The sequence below is a fragment of the Grampus griseus genome (assembly GCF_964374135.1).
Source record: "Grampus griseus genome assembly, chromosome: 4".
Taxonomy (NCBI): domain Eukaryota; kingdom Metazoa; phylum Chordata; class Mammalia; order Artiodactyla; family Delphinidae; genus Grampus; species Grampus griseus.
In genome coordinates, this window is record NC_138997.1 from 116,837,889 (window position 1) to 116,857,215 (window position 19,327).

Consider the following 19,327-nt stretch of genomic DNA (forward strand, 5'->3'; position numbering starts at 1 on the left):
AGCTTTGTAGTATTGTCTGAAGTCAGGGAGTCTGATTCCTCCAGCTCCGTTTTTTTCCTCAAGACTGCTTTGGCTATTTGGCGTCCTTTGTTTCTCCATACAAATTTTAAGATTTTTTGTTCTAGTTCTGTAAAAAATGCCATTGGTAATTTGATAGGGATTGCTCTGAATCTGTAGATTGTTTAGGTAGTATAGTCATGTTCACAATATTGATTCTTCCAATCCAAAAACATGGTATATCTCTCCATCTGTTGGTATCATCTTTAATTTCTTTCATCAGTGTCTTATAGTTTTCTGCATACAGGTCTTTTGTCTCCCTAGGTAGGTTTATTCCTAGATATCTTATTCTTTTCACTGCAGTGGTAAATGGGAGTGTTTCCTTAATTTCTCTTTCAGATTTTTAATCACTAGTGTATAAGAGTGCAAGAGATTTCTGTGCATTCATTTTGTATCCTGCAACTTTACCAAACTCATTGATTAGCTCTAGTAGTTTTCTGGTGGCATCTTTAGAATTCTCTGTGTAGAGTATCATGTCATCTGCAAACAGTGACAGTTTTACTTCTTCTTTTCCAATTTGTATTCCTTTTATTTCTTTTTCTTCTCTGATTACCATGGCTAGGACTTCCAAATCTATGTTGAATAATAGTGGTGATAGTGGACATCCTTGTCACATTCCTGATCTGAGAGGAAATGCTTTCAGTTTTTCACCATTGAGAATGATATTTGCTGTGGATTTGTCATATATGGGCTTTATTATGTTGAAGTAGGTTCCCTCTATGCCGACTTTCTGGAGAGTTTTTATCATAAATGGATGTTGAATTTTGTCAAAAGCTTGTTTTGCATCTATTGAGATGATCATATGGTTTTTATTCTTCAATTTGTTAATAAGGTGTATCACATTGATTTGCAAATGTTGAAGAATCCTTGCATCACGGGGATAAATCTCACTTGATCATGGTGTATGATCCTTTTAATGTGCTGTTGGATTCTGTTTGCTAGTATTTTGTTGAGGATTTTTGCATCTGTATTCATCAGTGATATTGGTCTGTCATTTTCTTTTTTAGTAGTGTCTTTGTCTGGTTTTGGTATCAGGGTGATGCTCGCCTCATAGAATGAGTTTGAGAGTGTTCCTTCCCCTGCAATTTTTGGAAGAGTTTGAGAATGATGGGTGTTAACTCTTCTCTAAACGTTTGATAGAATTCACCTGTGAAGCCATCTGGTCCTGGACTTTTGTTTGTGGGAAGATTTTTAATCACAGTTTCAATTTAATTACTTGTGATTGGTCTGTTCATATTTTCTGTTTCTTCCTGGTTCAGTCTTGGAATGTTATACCTTTCTCAGAATTTGTCCATTTCTTCCAGGCTGTCCATTTTATGGGCATAGAGTTGCTTGTAGTAGTCTCTTAGGATGCTTTGTATTTCTGCAGCATCTGTTGTAACTTCTCCTTTTTCATTACTAATTTTATTGATTTGAGTCCTCTCCCTCTTTTTCTTGATGAGTCTGGCTAGTGGTTTATCAATTTTGTTTATCTTCTCAAAGAACCAGCTTTTAGTTTTATTGATCTTTGCCATTGTTTTCTTTGTTTCTATTTCTTTTATTTCTGCTCTGATCTTTATGATTTCTTTCCTTCTGCTAAATTTGGGTTTTGTTTGTTCTTCTTTCTCTAGTTCCTTTAGGTGTAACGTTAGATTGTTTATTTGAGATTTCTCTTGTTTCTTGAGGTAGGCTTGTATAGCTATAAACTTCCCTCTTAGAACGGCTTTTGCTGCATCCCATAGGTTTTAGATCGTGTTTTCATTGTCATTTGTCTCTAGGTAGTTTTTGATTTCCTCTTTGATTTCTTCAGTGATCGCTTGGTTATTGAGTAACATATTGTTTAGCCTCCATGTGCTTGTGTGTTTTACGTTTTTTTCCCTGTAATTGATTTCTAATCTCATAGTGTTGTTGTGGTCAGAAAAGATGCTTGATATGATTTCAATTTTCTTAAATTTATAGAGGCTTGATTTGTGACCCAAAATATGATCTATCCTGGAGAATGTTCCATGTGCACTTGAGAAGAAAGTGTAATCTGCTGTTTTTGGATGGAATGTCCTATAAATATCAATTTAATCTACCTGGTGTATTGTGTCATGTAAAGCTTCTGTTTGCTTATTAATTTTCTCTTTGGATGATCTGTCCATTGGTGTAAGTGAGGTGCTAAATTCCCCCACTATTATTGTGTTACTGTTGATTTCCTCTTTTATAGCTGTTAGCAGTTGCCTTATGTATTGAGGTGCTCTTATGTTGGGTGCATATATATTTATAATTGTTATATCTTCTTCTTGGATTGATCCCTTGATCATTATGTAGTGTTCTTCCTTGTCTCTTGTAACATTCTTTATTTTAACGTCTATTTTATCTGATATGAGTATTGCTACTCCAACTTTATTTTCATTTCCATTTGCATGGAATATCTTTTTCATCCCCTCACTTTCAGTCTGTGTGTGTCCCTAGGTTTGAAGTGGGTCTCTTGTAGACAGCATATATATGGGTCTTGTTTTTGTATCCATTCAGCAAGCCTGTGTCTTCTGGTTGGAGCATTTAATCCATTCATGTTTAAGGTGATTATCGATATGTATGTTCCTGTGACCATTTTCTTAATTGTTCTGTGTTTGTTTTTGTAGGTCCTTTTTTTCTCTTGTGTTTCCCACTTTGAGAAGTTTCTTTAGCATTTGTTGTAGAGCTGGTTTGGTGGTGCTGAATTTTCTTAGCTTTTGCTTGTCTGTAAAGCTTTTGAGTTCTCCATCGAATCTGAATGAGATCCTTCCCTGGTAGAGTAATCTTGGTTGTAGGTTCTTCCCTTTCATCACTTTAAGTACATCATGCCACTCACTTCTGGCTTGCGGAGTTTCTGCTGAGAAATCAGCTAATCTTATGGGATTTCTCTTGTATGTTGTCATTTTTCCCTTGCTGCCTTCAATAATATTTCTGTGTCTTTAATTTTTGCCAATTTGATTACTATGTGTCTCGGCGTGTTTCTCCTTGGGTTTATCCTGTATGGGACTCTCTGCACTTCCTGGACTTGGGTGGCTATTTCCTTTCCCATGTTGGGGAAGTTTTCGACTATAATCTCTTCAAATATTTTCTTGGTTCCTTTCTCTCTCTTTTCTCCTTCTGGGACCCCTATAATGCGAATGTTTTTGCATTTAATGTTGTCCCAGAGGTCTCTTAGGCTGTCTTCCTTTCTTTTCATTCTTTCTTCTTTAGTCTGTTCTGCAGCAGTGAATTCCACCATTCTGTCTTCCAGGTCACTTATCCATTCTTCTGCATCAGTTATTCTGCTATTGATTCCTTCTAGTATATTCTTCATTTCAGTTATTGTATTCTTCATCTCTGTTTGTTTGTTCAATTATTCTAGATCTTTATTAAACATTTCTTGCATCATCTCGATCTTTGCCTTCATTCTTTTTCCGAGGTCCTGGATCATCTTCACATCATTATTCTGAATTCCTTTTCTGAAAGTTCGCCTATCTCTATTTCATTTAGTTGTTTTTCTGGGGTTTTATCTTGTTCCTTCCTCTGGTACATAGCCCTCTGCCTCTTCATCTTGCCTATCTTTCTGTGAATGTGGTTTTTGTTCCACAGGCTGCAGGATTGTAGTTCTTCTTGCTTCTGCTGTCTGCCCTCTGGTGGATGAGGCTATCTAAGAGGCTTGAGGAAGTTTCCTAATGGGAGGGACTGGTGGTGGGTAGAGCTGGCTGTTGCCCTGGTGGGCAGAGCTCAGTAAAACTTTAATCCTCTTCTCTGCTGGTGGGTGGTCCTGACCTCCCTCCCTGCTGGTTGTTTGGCCTGAGGGGACCCACACTTGAGCCTACCCGGGCTCTTTGGTGGGGATAATGGCAGACTCTGGGAGGGCTCACAGCAAGGAGTATTTCCCAGAACTTCTGCTGCCAGTGTCCTTGTCCTTTGGTGAGCCACTGCTGCCCCCCACCTCTGCTGGAGACCCTCCAACACTAGCAGGTAGGTCAGGTTCAGTCTCCTATGGGGTCACTGCTGCTTCCTCTGGGTCCTGATATACACACTACTTTGTGTGTGCCCTCCAAGAGTGGAGTCTCTGTTTCCCCCAGTCCTGCCAAAGCCCTGCAATCAAATCCCGCTAGCCTTCAAAGTCTGATTCTCTAGGAATTCCTCGTCCCGTTGCTGGACCCCCAGGTTGGGAAGCCTGACCTGTGGCTCAGAACCTTCACTCCAGTGGGTGGACTTCTGTGGTATAAGTGTTCTCCAGTCTGTGAGTCACCCACCCAGCAGTTATGGGATTTGATTTTTTTGTGATAGCGCCCCTCCTACCATCTCATTGCAGCTTCTCCTTTGTCTTTGCATGTGGGGTATCTTTTTGGTCAGTTCCAGTGTCTTCCTGTTGATGATTGTTCAGCAGTTAATTGTGCTTCCGGTGTTCTCGAAAGAGGGAGTGAGAGCATGTCGTTCTACTCCACCATCTTGAAACAATCTAGCAATGAGCATTTTAAAATGTACTTGTTGGCCATTTGTATGTCTTCTTTGAAAAAATGTCTATTTATGTCCTCCGCCCATGTTTTAATCAGATATTTTTTGCTACTAAGTTGTGTGTGTTCCTTATATGTTTTGGATATTAACCTCTTATTGGATATGTGAGCAACCTAATTCTGTAGGTCACTCTTTCATTTTGTTGTTTGTTTTCTTTGCTGTACAGAAGTTTATTAGTTTGATATAGTCCCACTTGTTTAGTATTGCTCTTGTTGCTTGTGCTTTTGGTGTCCTATCCAAAAAATCATTGCCAAGAAGTTGTTTCCCTATGTTTTCTTCTAGGACTTTTACAGTTCCAGGTCTTACATTTAAGTCTTTAATCCATTTTGAGTTAATTTTTGGGTATGGTGTAAGATAAGAGTCCAATTTCAGTCTTTTACATGTAGCTGTCCAATTTCCCCAACACTATTTTTTGAAAAGATTATCCTTTACCTATTGTGTATTCTTGGTGCCCTTGTCAAAGATTAGTTGAATGTATGTGCATGGGTTTATTTCTGGGCTCTCTATTATGTTCCATTGATCTATGTGTGTGTTTTCTGCCAATAATATACTGTTTTGAATACTATAGTTATATAATATAGTTTGAAATCAGGGAGCATGTTGCTTTCAGTTTTGTTCTTTCTCAGAATTTTTTTGGTATTCAGGGTCTTTTGTGGCTCCATATGAATTGTAGAAGTTTTCCTTTTTTTCTTCTATTTCTGTGAAAAATGCCATTTGGAATTTTGATAGGAGTTGCATTGAATCTATAGATTGCCTTGGGAGTATGAATATTTTAACAATATTAATTTTTCCAATTCATGAACATAGGGTATCTTTCCATTTATTTGTGTCATCTTCAGTTTCTTTCATCAGTATGTTATGGTTTTCAGTGTACAGCTCTTTTACCTCCATGGTTCAATTTATTCCTAAGTGTTTTATTCTTTTTGATGCTATTGTGAGTGGGATGTTTTAAAAAAAATTCTCTTTCTGATACTTCGTTGTTAGTGTATAGAAACACAACTTATTTTTGTACACTGATTTTTGTATTCTGCAATTTTACTGAATTGGTTTATTAATTCTAATAGTTTTTTTTTATGGGGAGTGTCTCTAGGGTTTTCTATATATAAAAGCATGTCATATGCAAACGGAGACAATTTTACTTCTTCCTTTTCTATTTGGTTGCCTTTTGTTTTTTATTTTTGTTGCCTTGTTACTCTGGCTAAAACTTCCAGTACTGTGTTGAATAGAAGTGCAAAAGTGGGCATCCTTGTCTTGTTCCTGACCTTAGAGGAAATGCTTTCAGCTTTTTACTGTTGAGTACAATGTTGGATATGGCCTTGTCATATATAACCTCTCTTATATTGAAGTACATTCCTTCTATACCCAATTTGTTGAGGGTTTTATCATGAAAGGATGTTGAATTTTGTCAGATGATTTTTTTGCATCTATTGGGATGAAACCAACATAGTCTTTTTTTTTTTTTAACATCTTCATTGGAGTATAATTGCTTTACAATGGTGTGTTAGTTTCTGCTTTATAACAAAGTGAATCAGCTATACATATACCTATACATATATCCCCATATCCCCCCCTCTTGCATCTCCCTCCCACCCTCCTTATCCCACCCCTCTAGGTGGTCACAAAGCACCGAGCTGATCTCCCTGTGCTATGCAGCTGCTTCCCAGTAGCTATCTGTTTTACATTTGATAGTGTATATATGTTCATGCTGCTCTCTCACTTTGTCCCAGCTTACCCTTCCCCCTCCCCATGTCCTCAAGTCCATTCTCTACATCTGCATCTTTATTCCTGTCCTGCCCCTAGGTTATTCAGAACCATTTGTTTGTTTGTTTGTTTTAGATTCCATATATATGTGTTAGCATACAGTATTTGTTTTTCTCTTTCTGACTTAATTTATTCTGTATGACAGACTCTAGGTCCATCCACCTCACTACAAATAACTCAATTTCGTTTCTTTTTATGGCTGAGTAATATCCCATTGTATATGTATGCCACATCTTCTTTATCCATTCATCTGTTGATGGACACTTAGGTTGCTTCCATGTCCTGGCTATTGTAAATAGAGCTGCAATGAACATTGTGGTACATGACTCTTTTTGAATTATGGTTTTCCCCGGGTATATGCCCAGTAGTGGGATTGCTGGGTCACATGGTAGTTCTATTTTTAGTTCTTTAAGGAACCTCCATACTGTTCTCCATATCGGCTGTATCAATTTACATTCCTACCACCAGCAACATAGTCTTTTGAAGCTTTGTATGCCTCAGGCACTGACCTAGGCATCGAGGAGCCCATTATAAAGGATCCAGACAAAGGTCCAGTGTACCAAGAGCCAATATTCTGGTTGCAGTTTAAGACCACAAGGATGTAGGGACTGTGACAAAGTAGATAGGTCTGTGGATTTTTGTATGTTTTTTTTTTGAGATTGTGTGGGGCAAACAAAATGAGACTGCAGAGGAACCTGGCTCTTGGGTGGCCTGTTTCCAACTTTCTCCTAAAGGATAAAGTTGAAGTTTCTTAGCATGGTTTCCAAGGGACTCTCTGATTGAGGTCTTTAAAAGGTCCTTAAAGGATGTTACTTAAAAGGTACCTTCCATCCTTATTTCCTGCTACTCCATAACTCTCAGTCCAGCAGTGCAGAACTGTTTCTAGTCCCTGTACACACTGTGTTGTTCTGCATCTCTGTTTCTGTTGTTTTCTCTGTTGCCTCCCTGTCAACTCTCACAGTTGCTGTTAAAATACCTGACATTCATGAAGTGTAGGTTGAATTGAACTGAATGTTATTCAGTATTGTTTAAGTAACTTAAAATCTGATTGAGGAGACAAATGTGTATGCAAACACCTTCACAGAAGTACATGCAGGTACCATAATAAGTTCATGGCTCTAGGACTTAAGGAATGGTATAGCAGAGCAATGAAAAATATGTAAGTGCAATTCACAGTCACTATTCTTTGAGGAGAGCTGGAGAATGGCAGAGATTCTAGGTGATGGGTGATTTTTATTCATATTTTCAGAAAGGGGATAAACTTTGGATTTTGATGTATAATTGTGTTCGATGTTGGTCCTCAGCAAAATTTAGAATGAATTTTAAAATAGGAGGTGTGTGAGCATTCAGATTGAGGGGAGATAATCATTAGGAATCGGTATGGGTTTACGATGAGCAGGTGAGATCAAAACTAACCTTGCTCCTTTTTTTCATAGGTCTCCTAGTTGGTAAGGAAATGCTGAAGATCCACTATTTCAACTCAGCCTTGGGCAATCCCCCAGAATGAAGCATTTGGTTATTTTGTCATTGGACTTGGTTCTTTACTCTTTGTCAGACATGTTTATTAAATTTGCTGATGACTAAGTTTTAATTGCTTGAAAAGTGAAATTAGGATTTATAGTCAGGCTGAAATGATGGACCAATGTTGAAAAGATGAAATTTCACAAGGGTACATATAGTAATATATATACAAATAGATTCAGCATTCATCTGCTTATATTCAAGAAAATGTAGATCTATTTTAAGAACAATTCAGTGGAAAAGTTCTAATGATTTTAGTTGACTGCAAGCTCATTCTGAGCCAATAGTGTAGAGGACTGCCAAGAAAACTGGATACAAATCTAGACTGCATTAATAACAGCTGAGTGTTCAGGATAAAGTAAATAATAATCCCTTCTTTGTGCTTCTCAGATCACATATATTTGGAGTCTTGAGTCCTTAGATCTGGGCTTCACATTTCAAGAGGAAACACTGACAAAGTGGAGCATATTTCGAAGTGGGTAAGCAGGACAATGAAGAGAGTGAAAGATCATGTCAAACAGGAAACGGCTGAATAAACTGGGAACTTAATTGCTCTCTTCAATTATGTAGAAGGAGTTCACAAATTTTATGTCACTCCAGAGAGCAGAACTAAAACTGTGGGGTTGAGGAATTTGAAGAAAGCACCTAATAATTCAATATGAGGAGGAATTAAAACTAGAGCTCTTAAAATTTGAGTGAGATTAAGTATTAATTGTCAGTAATATAGAGATGATAATCCTTTCCAATTCAACTTTAATCAAACCCCAATAGAAAACAAACAAACAAAAATAGGATTTTTTTGGAGGTTGGGGGCAAATTTCAAAAATTACCCCCAAAAACAAATGAACAAAGATAAATACTGTGTGATATCACTTATATGTGGAATATAAAAAATAAACCAAACTTGTGAATATAATAACAACAGAAAAACAAATGGGCAATAATGGCTTTAAAAATTGAAAAGAGAAGGTTGTTTTGTCATTGCAGAAAGCTATAATAATTAAATTAAAATGACACTGGTATAGATATATCAATGGAATAGTTATCTTAGAAATAGACTAATATATCAATATTTAATAAAAGACAAAAGAAGTATAACAATTGAGGAGAAATAGAAGGATTATTTAATCATTTTTTAGGGCAATTGCTTTCATAATTGGGGAAAGACAAAATACTGCAAAAAACAGTCCAGGTAACAAATTGTTAAATGGTTAAAAAAAAAATCAAACCATAAAAATTAGAAGTAAATATTTAGAAAACTCCTGGACTTGGGAAGTACTTTTCTGTGTTATTATGTTTTACTATAAAACCTATCAAACATGAAAATAAATAGGGTGAATAGCGTGACAAATACCCACATACTCCTATATAGGAGTTACTAATTATTAACATTTTGCCGTATTTACTTAATTTTCTTTTTAAACATTTGGAAACAAATTACGGTCATGTTTTGTCTCTACATTCTATGGTATGCATCTCTAAAATAAGGATATTTTTCCTAAGCATGATACTATTATTATCACATCTAAAAAATTAGCAAAAATTCCCTGATATCTTGTAATACCCAATACACATTCCTCAGTTGTCCCCAAAGGGTGTGGTTTGTTTTTTTGTTTGTTTTGTTTGTTTTTAACTAATTTGCCCAAACCAGGATCTAATCAATGACCTACATGGCTCTTACCGTTTGGCTATTGTAGATCTTATTTCTCTGTTAGTTCAGGAAAGTTCCACCCTTCTCTACTTCCCCCTTTTTAAAAATTATATTTACTCGTTGAAGAGACTGCGTCAATTTTCTGGTAGAATTCCACCCTCTGGACTCACATGATTGTTTCCTTCTGGTTTCATTTAACTTTTTATTAACTCTCCACTGTATTTTCTGTAAACACGAAATTTTGATCTCACGTTATGACTAAAGTCAGGTAAAACATTCTTGTCAAGAATATTTCATGGGTGATGCTGTGAATATATATATTTTTTAATTAATTAATTTATTTTTTAGGCTGCCCCGGGTCTTCACTGTGGCATGCGAGATCTTTAGTTGCAGCATGCGGGATCTTTAGTTGTGGCATGTGGGCTTTTAGTTGTGGCATGCATGTGGGATCTAGTTTCCTGACCAGGGATTGAACCCAGTCCCCTGCATTGGGAGCACCGAGTCTTACTCACTGGATCACCAGGGAAGACCTGGTGCTGTGCATATTATATTGTTTATTTTAGGGGTTGCATAATACCTAGTTGTTTTACTTTTTAATAATCTAAGCTCCATCACTGGATTAATGGTTAACGTGAAAATTGCTCCATTGTAATGTAATCACAACATTACTCCATTGTAAAGTTATGATTTTTCCCCTTGAGACAAATATTCTGTGTGTTGTTAACTTTGTGGCAGATTAGTATCCAGTCCCTTGTCAACCTCATATTGAATGCTTTCAGTATCCATTGCTGATTCTTGCCTGAACCACTTATCCCATTACAAGTTGAAAAATGGTGTTTTTTTCCACTTCCTTCTGTCCTTTTGCATTCATTAATTGGAATTCTTCTGTCAAGAAGAGCTTCCCCTCATCCACTGGAACTAATTTTTACTCTGAAATAGAGTCCCACGTAGAAAAGAAAGAATTAATACTTAAATTTCTCTCTCTTTTTGAGTAAGGAATTGGTATAACTGTCATCTCAATTAGTGGCAAATGTGGGTTTTTTCCCTGTGTTGAGTGTCATTAGGATTTTTATATATTCAAATACATCAGTCAATTATAGGATTCTTTATTATGCTGTGATTACATTTACCGAAGAAGTCTACACCAATATATTTGGTCTCACATGTTCTTCTTATAATGTGATATTGACACTTCTCCATCACTTCTGCCGGGCACTCTCTTGGGACATGTGTGTTTAGTGAAATTCGATCACCTTGAAGACATCGCACTGAAAAGAGCACATGAAAAGACACCATAGAGACAAAGAGAGTTAACTAAGAAGTCCAGATTGTTCCATTCCTTAGCTGTTCACGTCCAGGCAACAACAGACATGCAAGTGAACAAGCTCTCAGTAGATTTCAGCCTCTAGCTTTTTTTTTTCTTTTTTGGCTGCGTTGGGTCTTTGTTGCGTGCGGGCTTTCTCTAGGTGCGGGGAGCGGGGGCTACTCTTTGTTGTGGTGCACGGGCTTCTCATTGCGGTGGCTTCTCTTGTTGCAGAACATGGGCTCTAGGTGCGTGGTCTTCAGTAGTTGCAGCACGCTGGGTCAGTAGTTGCAGGGTGCAGGCTCTAGAGCGCAGGCTCAGTAGTTGTGGAGCACAGTCTCAGTTGCTCCGCAGCGTGTGGGATCTTCCCAGACCAGGGATCAAACCCGTGACCCCTGCATTGGCAGGTGGATTCTTAAGCACTGCACCATCAGGGAAGTCCCCAGCCTCCAGCTTTTGAGATGCTCAGTTGATACTGAGTAGAGTAGACACCAGCTGACCCACTGAGCCTTGCCGACACTAAAGATTTTAGCAAAAATAAATGTTGTTTTAAGTTAAGTTTGGTGTGGCTCTTACATGTCCATAGTAACTAGAACAGATGCTTTGATGAAGTTGGCTTTTGGGAGCCTCCCCAAATTGATTCCTATGTCCTTTGACACGACGCCAATGCTCTTCAATAGTTTCCTTGCTTTCTGGCGTAAGAGAATGTCCCAAGTTTACCTTGTACCTTCTCTGCCTCAGATCTGAAATCAGCCTTTTCCCTTAAAAACCCTGACTCTTTGTAGTGAGGTAATGGTATTTAGGTTTCAAAATCTGGGCATTAGGAATGCTTTCCATGGAACAAGTTGTAGTAGAAAAATTACAAATTTGATGACAATAAAACATTTCAGCATGTTTTCCAAAAGCAGAATTAAAAGACAAACTACGAAGCTCAACAGAATGGACAAGAATACTAAAAATCCAATAAAAATGAAAAACAACATGAATAAGCAATTCTCAAAAGATGGAATACAAATGAACACTAAATCATGTTTAACTTCCTAATAATAAAAGAGAGGACATATACTATTATTTTCCTTTATCAATTTAGTAGATTTTCTTTAAAAGAAATAAGCTTCAGTGTTGACAAGAATGCAGTAAAACTAATCTTGTACACATTGGTGGAAATGTCACTTGATTTTTGGCTTTCTGCTTAGTAATTGTGCAATATGAATTAAGTTGCAATATTAAAAAGTTGTGATCCAAAAACAAAAAAAAGAAAGTTATGACCACTTATACTAGTTAGGACAGAGCCTAAGATTCTGTGACAAAGAGGTACCAAATAAAGTGTCTTAAAAAAACAAATTTATTTTTCTCTCATATAACAGTCCGTAGTGAGTGGTCTGGGTTGGAAGAACAGCTCTGCTTTCTGTCGTTATTCAGGGGCCACTTTTCCTTCCATTCTCTTGCCCTGCCATTTCCAAAGTGTTAAAGCCGTGTGGTTGAAGCTCGGTCACAGGCAAGTCTGTGTTCCAGTTTACATGAAGGGGAAAAAAAGAACTCTAAGAGAAGCAATTTTCTTTTAAGCAAGAGAGGTAGAATTCTGCTTACAAGGCCACACCCAGCTGCAAGGGAGGTTGGGAGCTCTAGTCTTTGGACAGTCAACTATGTATCTAGCTTAAACATTATTACTTTGGAAGAAGACCATGTGCTTTGATGCAATAATTCCATTTTCTGATAGTCTACCCTAATGAAATAAATCAATTATAGAAAATGTATTAATTCCTTAAAGAACAATAATTCAGTCAAGGAGAGTAATGTTCAGTATGTTACTTACTAGAGAGGAAAGGCTCTTGAGAAACATCTATGCACTATTATTGAAGGGTTTTAAGGGCCATGGTAAGGAGTTAAATGAGATGGGAAACTGGTGGAAGGTTTTAAGTAAAAGAGTGATTCAATTTGCTCAAGAAGAACATTCTGCTTCCCGAATGGAGGACAGAGTGGAGGCAGTTGCCATAGTCTAGGAGACAAATGATGATGCAGATTGAACTAGGGTTTTAGCAGTAGCAGTGATAGTCTTTTTTTGTTTGTTTGTTTGTTGGAAGATTTTTTTTTAACATCTTTAGTGATAGTCTTTTGAATATTAAATTTTTATTAGCTGTATAGATTTGGAAGTAGCATTTTGTCTGTGAGGCCAAATTTCTCACTTAGCCCATATAGTAAGAGATAATGGCAAAATTCACTAAGTGGAGTGTTGGTACAGACACATATCTGGGAATTATTATTATTGTTTTTCGGTACGTGGGCCCCTCACTGTTGTGGCCTCTCCCGTTGCGGAGCACAGGCTCCGGACACCCAGGCTCAGCGGCCATGGCTTCCGGGCCCAGCCGCTCCGCGGCATGTGGGATCCTCCCGGACCGGGGCACGAACCCGTGTCCCGAACCCGTGTCCCGAACCCGTGTCCCCTGCATCGGCAGGCAGACTCTCAACCACTGCGCCACCAGGGAAGCCCTGGGAAGTATTATTTTGAAATGTTCAAGTTAATTATGTTTATAAAGTTAAAGGTGAGCAAAATGCCAAGAAACTAAAGGACATTTCTTAAGTAGAAAAATATATCATTTTCATTTTCTTGTATCTTAGTTTATTAATATGCTTTTTCCTACAGAATAACCAAAAACATTTTAGCTTTGTTTTTTTTAAATTAAATTTAATTAATTTATTTAAATATAGCAGGTTCTTATTAGTTATCTGTTTTATACATATTGGTGTACATATGTGAATCCCAATCTCCCAATCCATCTCCCCACCCCCACCACCCATCACTTCCCCCCTTCGTGTCCATACGTTTGTTCTCTACATCTGTGTCTCTATTTCTGCCCTGCAAACCAGTTCATCTGTACCATTTTTCTAGATTCCACATATATGCATTAATATATGATATTTTTTTCTCTCTTTCTGACTTCACTCTGTATGACAGTCTCTAGGTCTCTACAAATGACCCAATTTTGTTCCTTTTTATGGCTAATATTCCACTGTATATATGTGCCACATCTTCTTTATCCATTCATCTGTCGATGGACACTTAGGTTGCTTCCATGTCCTGGCTATTGTAAATAGAGCTGCAATGAACATTATGGTACATGACTGTTTTTGAATTATGGTTTTCTCAGGGTATATGCCCAGTAGTGGGATTGCTGGATCATATGGTAATTCTATTTTTAGTTCTTTAAGGAACCTCCATACTGTTCTCCATAGTGGCTGTATCAATTTACATTCCCACCAACAGTGCAGGAGGGTTCCCTTTTCTCCACACCCTCTCCAGCATTTGTTGTTTGTAGATTTTCTGATGATGCCCATTCTAACCGCTGTGAGGTGATACCTCATTGTAGTTTTGATTTGCATTTCTCTAATAATTAGTGATGTTGAGCAGCTTTTCAGTTTTGTTCTTTATATTTAAAGTGGACTGTATTGTTTTCTTATGCATTTATTAAAGCTATAATATCAGTGATTAGATAGTATCTACATATCCTCTGTTATGGAAGCAATCTAATCTAATAGCAATCTATTATCTATATAATTATTAATCTAATAATCTATTTGTTATTTTATATGTAATATTTAAGTCATCTATTTGTTTTGCATCAAACTTGTGATGTTTACCGCTGAGAAGATTACCTGGTTGCTTGTGACTATGGAATTCAATATGAGATTCCATGACGCAACTAATTTCCATTTGATCTCTATTGGGAATAAGCTACATAAAGAATAAAACTGTTGGAGTCAATTCATTTATTCTTACTACTTATTGAACACCTATTATGTTTAAATCACTGTAAATAATACCGAGGTACATGGCATTCAATGGGTTTCTAAGCTGGTTAGGGAGCTCCTGTTTCCACATAAATATCTGAAATGCAGTTGATTAACCAAATTCACGGGAAGTAATATAGTTAAAGCACACAGAGTGAATTCTCCTCTTGATTAGGGAAGAATACATTTCTGGTCCTTGCTGCCTAGCTTGGCTATGATTTTGCTTCATAAAAGCTTAATAATTTTGGTTATTCTTTCCTTAAAGGTTACATTTATCCCCATTTATCATAATGAAATTAGGGTAGAACATGGTTTTGTTATCAGCCTTCAGATTCAGTGTTCGACACAGAACATATCGTAAAAAGCCTTCATAAAGCTATTACTTCCACTGCATATTACAGAAATAGAATTAGAAACCCTGTGCCAAATTAAAAAAAAAACTTGCAACTATGCATATTGTTCAAATATTCACCCCCCCCCAATTTAATATTCCCCCCTTGTGCTGGGTACCTAACATGTGATCAATAAATGGTTACTGAATGAATGAACACAAGCAAGAATAGATCATCCTGACTTTCTACCTACTTACCTCTGTCCATCTAGATCTACAAGCCTTTTTCTGTTGGACTGTATATGAGTGCCCTTACGGTGGAATTATTGTAATTGGCACTGAGTCTAGTGGTTACCTCCCTGAGATCTTCCATGAACTAACATCAGTGGTGCCTAGCTTATAAAATCTACACAAAACCCACTGCTATTTTATGATATATATAATATCATATATTATATACATGATGATCTACAGAAACATGGGGGAGGTGGTGGTGATTTGCAGATGAAATCACCCCCCTGGTATTGGCATCTTGACAGTGGCTCATTCCTCATCTTCCCTGAACCAGGTGTGGAAGTCCAGTTACTTCCCATACAGCTGATAAATTCTGGCTGCAAACGAATCCAAGTGCTTTCTTTCTTATTTTTTCCTTCTGTTAGAAACAGAAGGAATCAGGCAACAAATAAAAAAACACTTTGTGAGAAAACAACAGTTCCTTACTCTGTACCACCTGCTTAAAGGCAAACTAAAGGCACCCAAATGATGCAACCCATGAGTGTGGAAGAGGCTGGCCGATGGGCTGTCACGTCTGGCTGATCTGATGTCAGAGCAGATCATGTGGTGCTCTGTGGGCAGCTGGGACTGGCCCGCCGAAAGCACATGGATTACAGTCTGAGGCTGTAATGGGAAAGTCGGCTCCTGGGCTACTGTCTGCTAGACATCAGCTTGCTGGGAAGCTGGGGGCTCTCCGATTTGCCCTGCTCAGGGACCCCTCCTGCTGCGTGACTCACGGGCGCATTGCTGAGAGAAGCTGCTGCTCCCAGTAAGTGCTTAAAGAAGGTCTTTATTCAGAGCATTTTGGAAGCGGAAAGGAAGCACTGGTGTTGATGGGGGTTTCTGGAAGCCCTTTGTAAAACACTCTCCCGGATCTGGGCTGGGCAGCATTGCTTTCTGTGCCATCCTGGAGTTCATAGGCAGCACTGATGTGCAAATGTCCCCCAGCCCTGATTTCTGTTTGTTCTCCACAGGATGTGTCTTTCTGAATTTCATTTTCTATTTTTGTAATTCTAGGGTAGATTTGTTAGAGCTGGTTAAAGCGAATTGATTTCAGATTCACAGACCCATGAGTGGACTTGGTATTCTCTGTATGGTAAGCAGGGAGAGGGGAAAGAGGGTGGTGGCTCTCTTGGTCAGAATCACTGCTTCTGTTAAGATATTGGCTGTGTCTGTGCTGGATAAATATTTAGTGGTTGCCGCCTCTATTCTGTTTTGGGTGAGTGGCTGGTGAGAGGGGAAGGAGGGTGAACCAGCAGTGAGGAGCATGTAGATTTAGGTAGTTACTGGTAAATTGCGATTTTTAATGGTCTAATTTATATTAGGTGGGGTCAGCTGGCAGAACAGGTGCCGGTAGTGGAAGAATGATGGAGTTCTCTCCCCTTTTTCCCAGCAAGCAAATTGTTGCCTGCTTCAAAAGCCAAATTAAAGAGCAGTGAGAAGTGCTAGAGCACAGATTTCTAAGCACTGCTTTTTGGTTTTTTGCTGGTAACAAGCATCACATTCCCACACTCATGCATCAGAAGAGATCCTCACCTTGGCAATGTTTAGGTGTGGGCTTTTTGGAGAGCAAGGGAATAAATTCAATAACATCTTACTGTTTCTTCTGGGCATATGACACTACATTTGTTTTAGAGATAAGTAAAAATAAGTGTGTGTGGTTGGAAGGGACTTTAAAGGGAAATTTAGGAGAACAAATCGTTTCTTTGCCTTAGTACTTTTCTATGAAAACTTGACAGAGTTTTAGGTCAAGGTATAGGATGTCCACTTGAAAGACAATAGCAAATAAATAATTAGGCTATATCTTTAAGCATTGTAAAATATTTATTCTTTTTTTGTTTTATTTTGAGGGATAACCCTAGTCTTTTCTGTGAGTCTCTGCACAAACTGTAGGCTTTGGGGCCAAAGACTGGTTCCAGAAACATGTAGCCATTGAAGAAACTTTTGGGTGGGAAAGATGGTGAGATGGGAGCAAAGAAAGTAAGCTGAGATGAGGTCTATTCTTTTTTATAGCCTTTTGCAATAGATGGTTTAAGTCACAGAACATCAAACAACAGACAAGAGCTTGCCCCACCCATAGTGTTGTGAACATGGATTATTCACTTGCCATTTTATTCCACTAACTCGCATGAGCACTCAGTGCAGAAAGGGTTCCAATTCATCCTGTGACTCTGTGGAATAGAGTACAAACCAAATCAAATGAAGCATAGAAAAATGAGCTTCCCCCTGTCCTGCCCCACCCTACCTTGTCCTCCTTCCATATTGTTGAGTGAAGGCAGATTTATGCTGGAAAGGGCCCTATCACTGCCTGTAAATTTGTGAGTTATTCCAGAGACGCTGACAAAGGGCAGAGGAAATGCAGCTGGTGCTCGGCGGAGAGTAGGTGAGCCCAGTGTGAGAAATGTTTTCAGAGGTATTACTGACCCAGCGCTCTCTCTCTGCCTTCTCTGACCAGCCTGAGACCACACCCCCTTTTCTGGCCATGTGCCAAACACCATCTCTCTCTGAGGGGAAGCCTGATGAAGTGATGTCCATGCTTGGGCGTGTTGATTCCTTGGATAGAAACTTGAGGAGCCCTCATCTCTCTGTAAGCAAACAATTCCTGCTTCTCAGGGTAGAGATGCCCATTTATGGGAGTTTTAGAATTTCTTTTCTTCAAAAATTAATACACTGCTATGAAAAGAAATGGAAGAAAAGTTACCCATTTCCCCATCTCACTCGCACAAGCTCCATTTACTGTCTTTGTGTTCCCTTGTCTTAATCATTACTTTGGGCAGGTTATGATTAATGCAGAGAGGCCATCTATACCCCATACTACTTTTCAGGGAAGACATGTGCAGTTAGGAACTTAGAGCTGAACAAACCTTAAGGACTGACAGTTCACCCCCTTATTTTACAGAGGGGGAAACTGGCCAGAGTTATACATGTGATGAGTGACAGAATCAGGACCAGAACCTAGATCTCAGTGCACCTCTGCAGTCACATAACTTAAGGAAAGAGTATTTTCCTACAAACTTAGGTGTTCTTTCAATTTCAGGTTCTTTTTCTTTTTCTTTAGCTATGGTATTGCTGGAATAATAAAACCACTGCCATTTCACTTGCCTAAGAATATCTTGGAATAGGTTGGAAAGTCCTTAAAGAGAAAATTAAGTTTCTTTTTCTTAGGGGCATGGCATGTATATATTCTTTGCAGGTCATGTGATGAGATTTCAAATACCTGATCATTAGTTTTCCAATCTTGCCGTACCAGAAATGAGGACCACCCTAATTAATAAAGGGATTATTGTTCAGTTTTGGCAAATCAAATACCACAAGATCATTTAGAAGCTTCTTCCCCATTGGGTAGTTTTCGGAGTCATATTAATGTTCTTTGTTTATGCAGGCCCTATTTATGGTGACATATTTAAAACCGTGTATAAGGGATGTTTAATTTAAAATAAAGTTTCAGCTTGACCTCCTCTCCTTAGATTACTGCTAGACCCCAAAGAGATTTCAAAAAATACTTACTGATTGAGGGATAGAATATAAAGAATGCTACAATGCCTGCTTATGAGTATAATGAAATTTAAAATGTAACACAATGTTATGCTGTTCCTTAATGGTATTAGAATGCCCATCTGTAAATTATTCAGTCTAATTTTAGTCAGGGTGAGATTCACATATTTCTTTGAAATCAATATAATTATGAATAAATGTCACATGTAATTTGTCTATGTTAATGCTATTTGTAAAAGCAATAAACACATAATTAGGTTGGGTGTTGTTTAATTACATTTTTTGGAAACTTTGACTACAATACAGAGACCCTCTGATTATATCCTTAATGTGCAATCATCAGTTTCTACTGGTCCAGTGAGGGCATCTTTTCATTCTAGACGTTAAACTCTAGTGATATATTGGGAGAAATTAGTTCTGGTAGCTTTGAGTGGTTTCAACAAGAATAATTGGAACACTGTCTAAAGAGCCTGCACTCTCTAGCTTAGAAACAAATGGCTGCATGTGTGACATTTCTGAATGGTGACATAGTCAAGGAACCCTCTGATTTTTTATTTTCAGCTTCAGGTTATGGAGAGGGGCAAAAAACAGAAAAGGGAAATTAGGCATTAATGTTCCTACTGTGGAGAGACAGAGACTCCAAATAAAGGTACCACTTATT

At 38.1% G+C, this 19,327-nt stretch overlaps 1 pseudogene across 1 annotated transcript in view; it reads right to left on the bottom strand.

Annotated features, from left to right (window-relative positions):
* The window catches only part of LOC309821791, a 65,105-nt pseudogene that overhangs the window by 16,850 nt on the left and 28,928 nt on the right, over positions 1-19,327 (bottom strand). The window contains exons 4-5 of the transcript in view: positions 14,433-14,511; positions 10,606-10,743 (exon numbers count right to left, since the gene is read on the bottom strand). The product of the transcript in view is annotated as an uncharacterized misc_RNA (transcript). The remainder of the gene's footprint in view (positions 1-10,605; positions 10,744-14,432; positions 14,512-19,327) is intronic.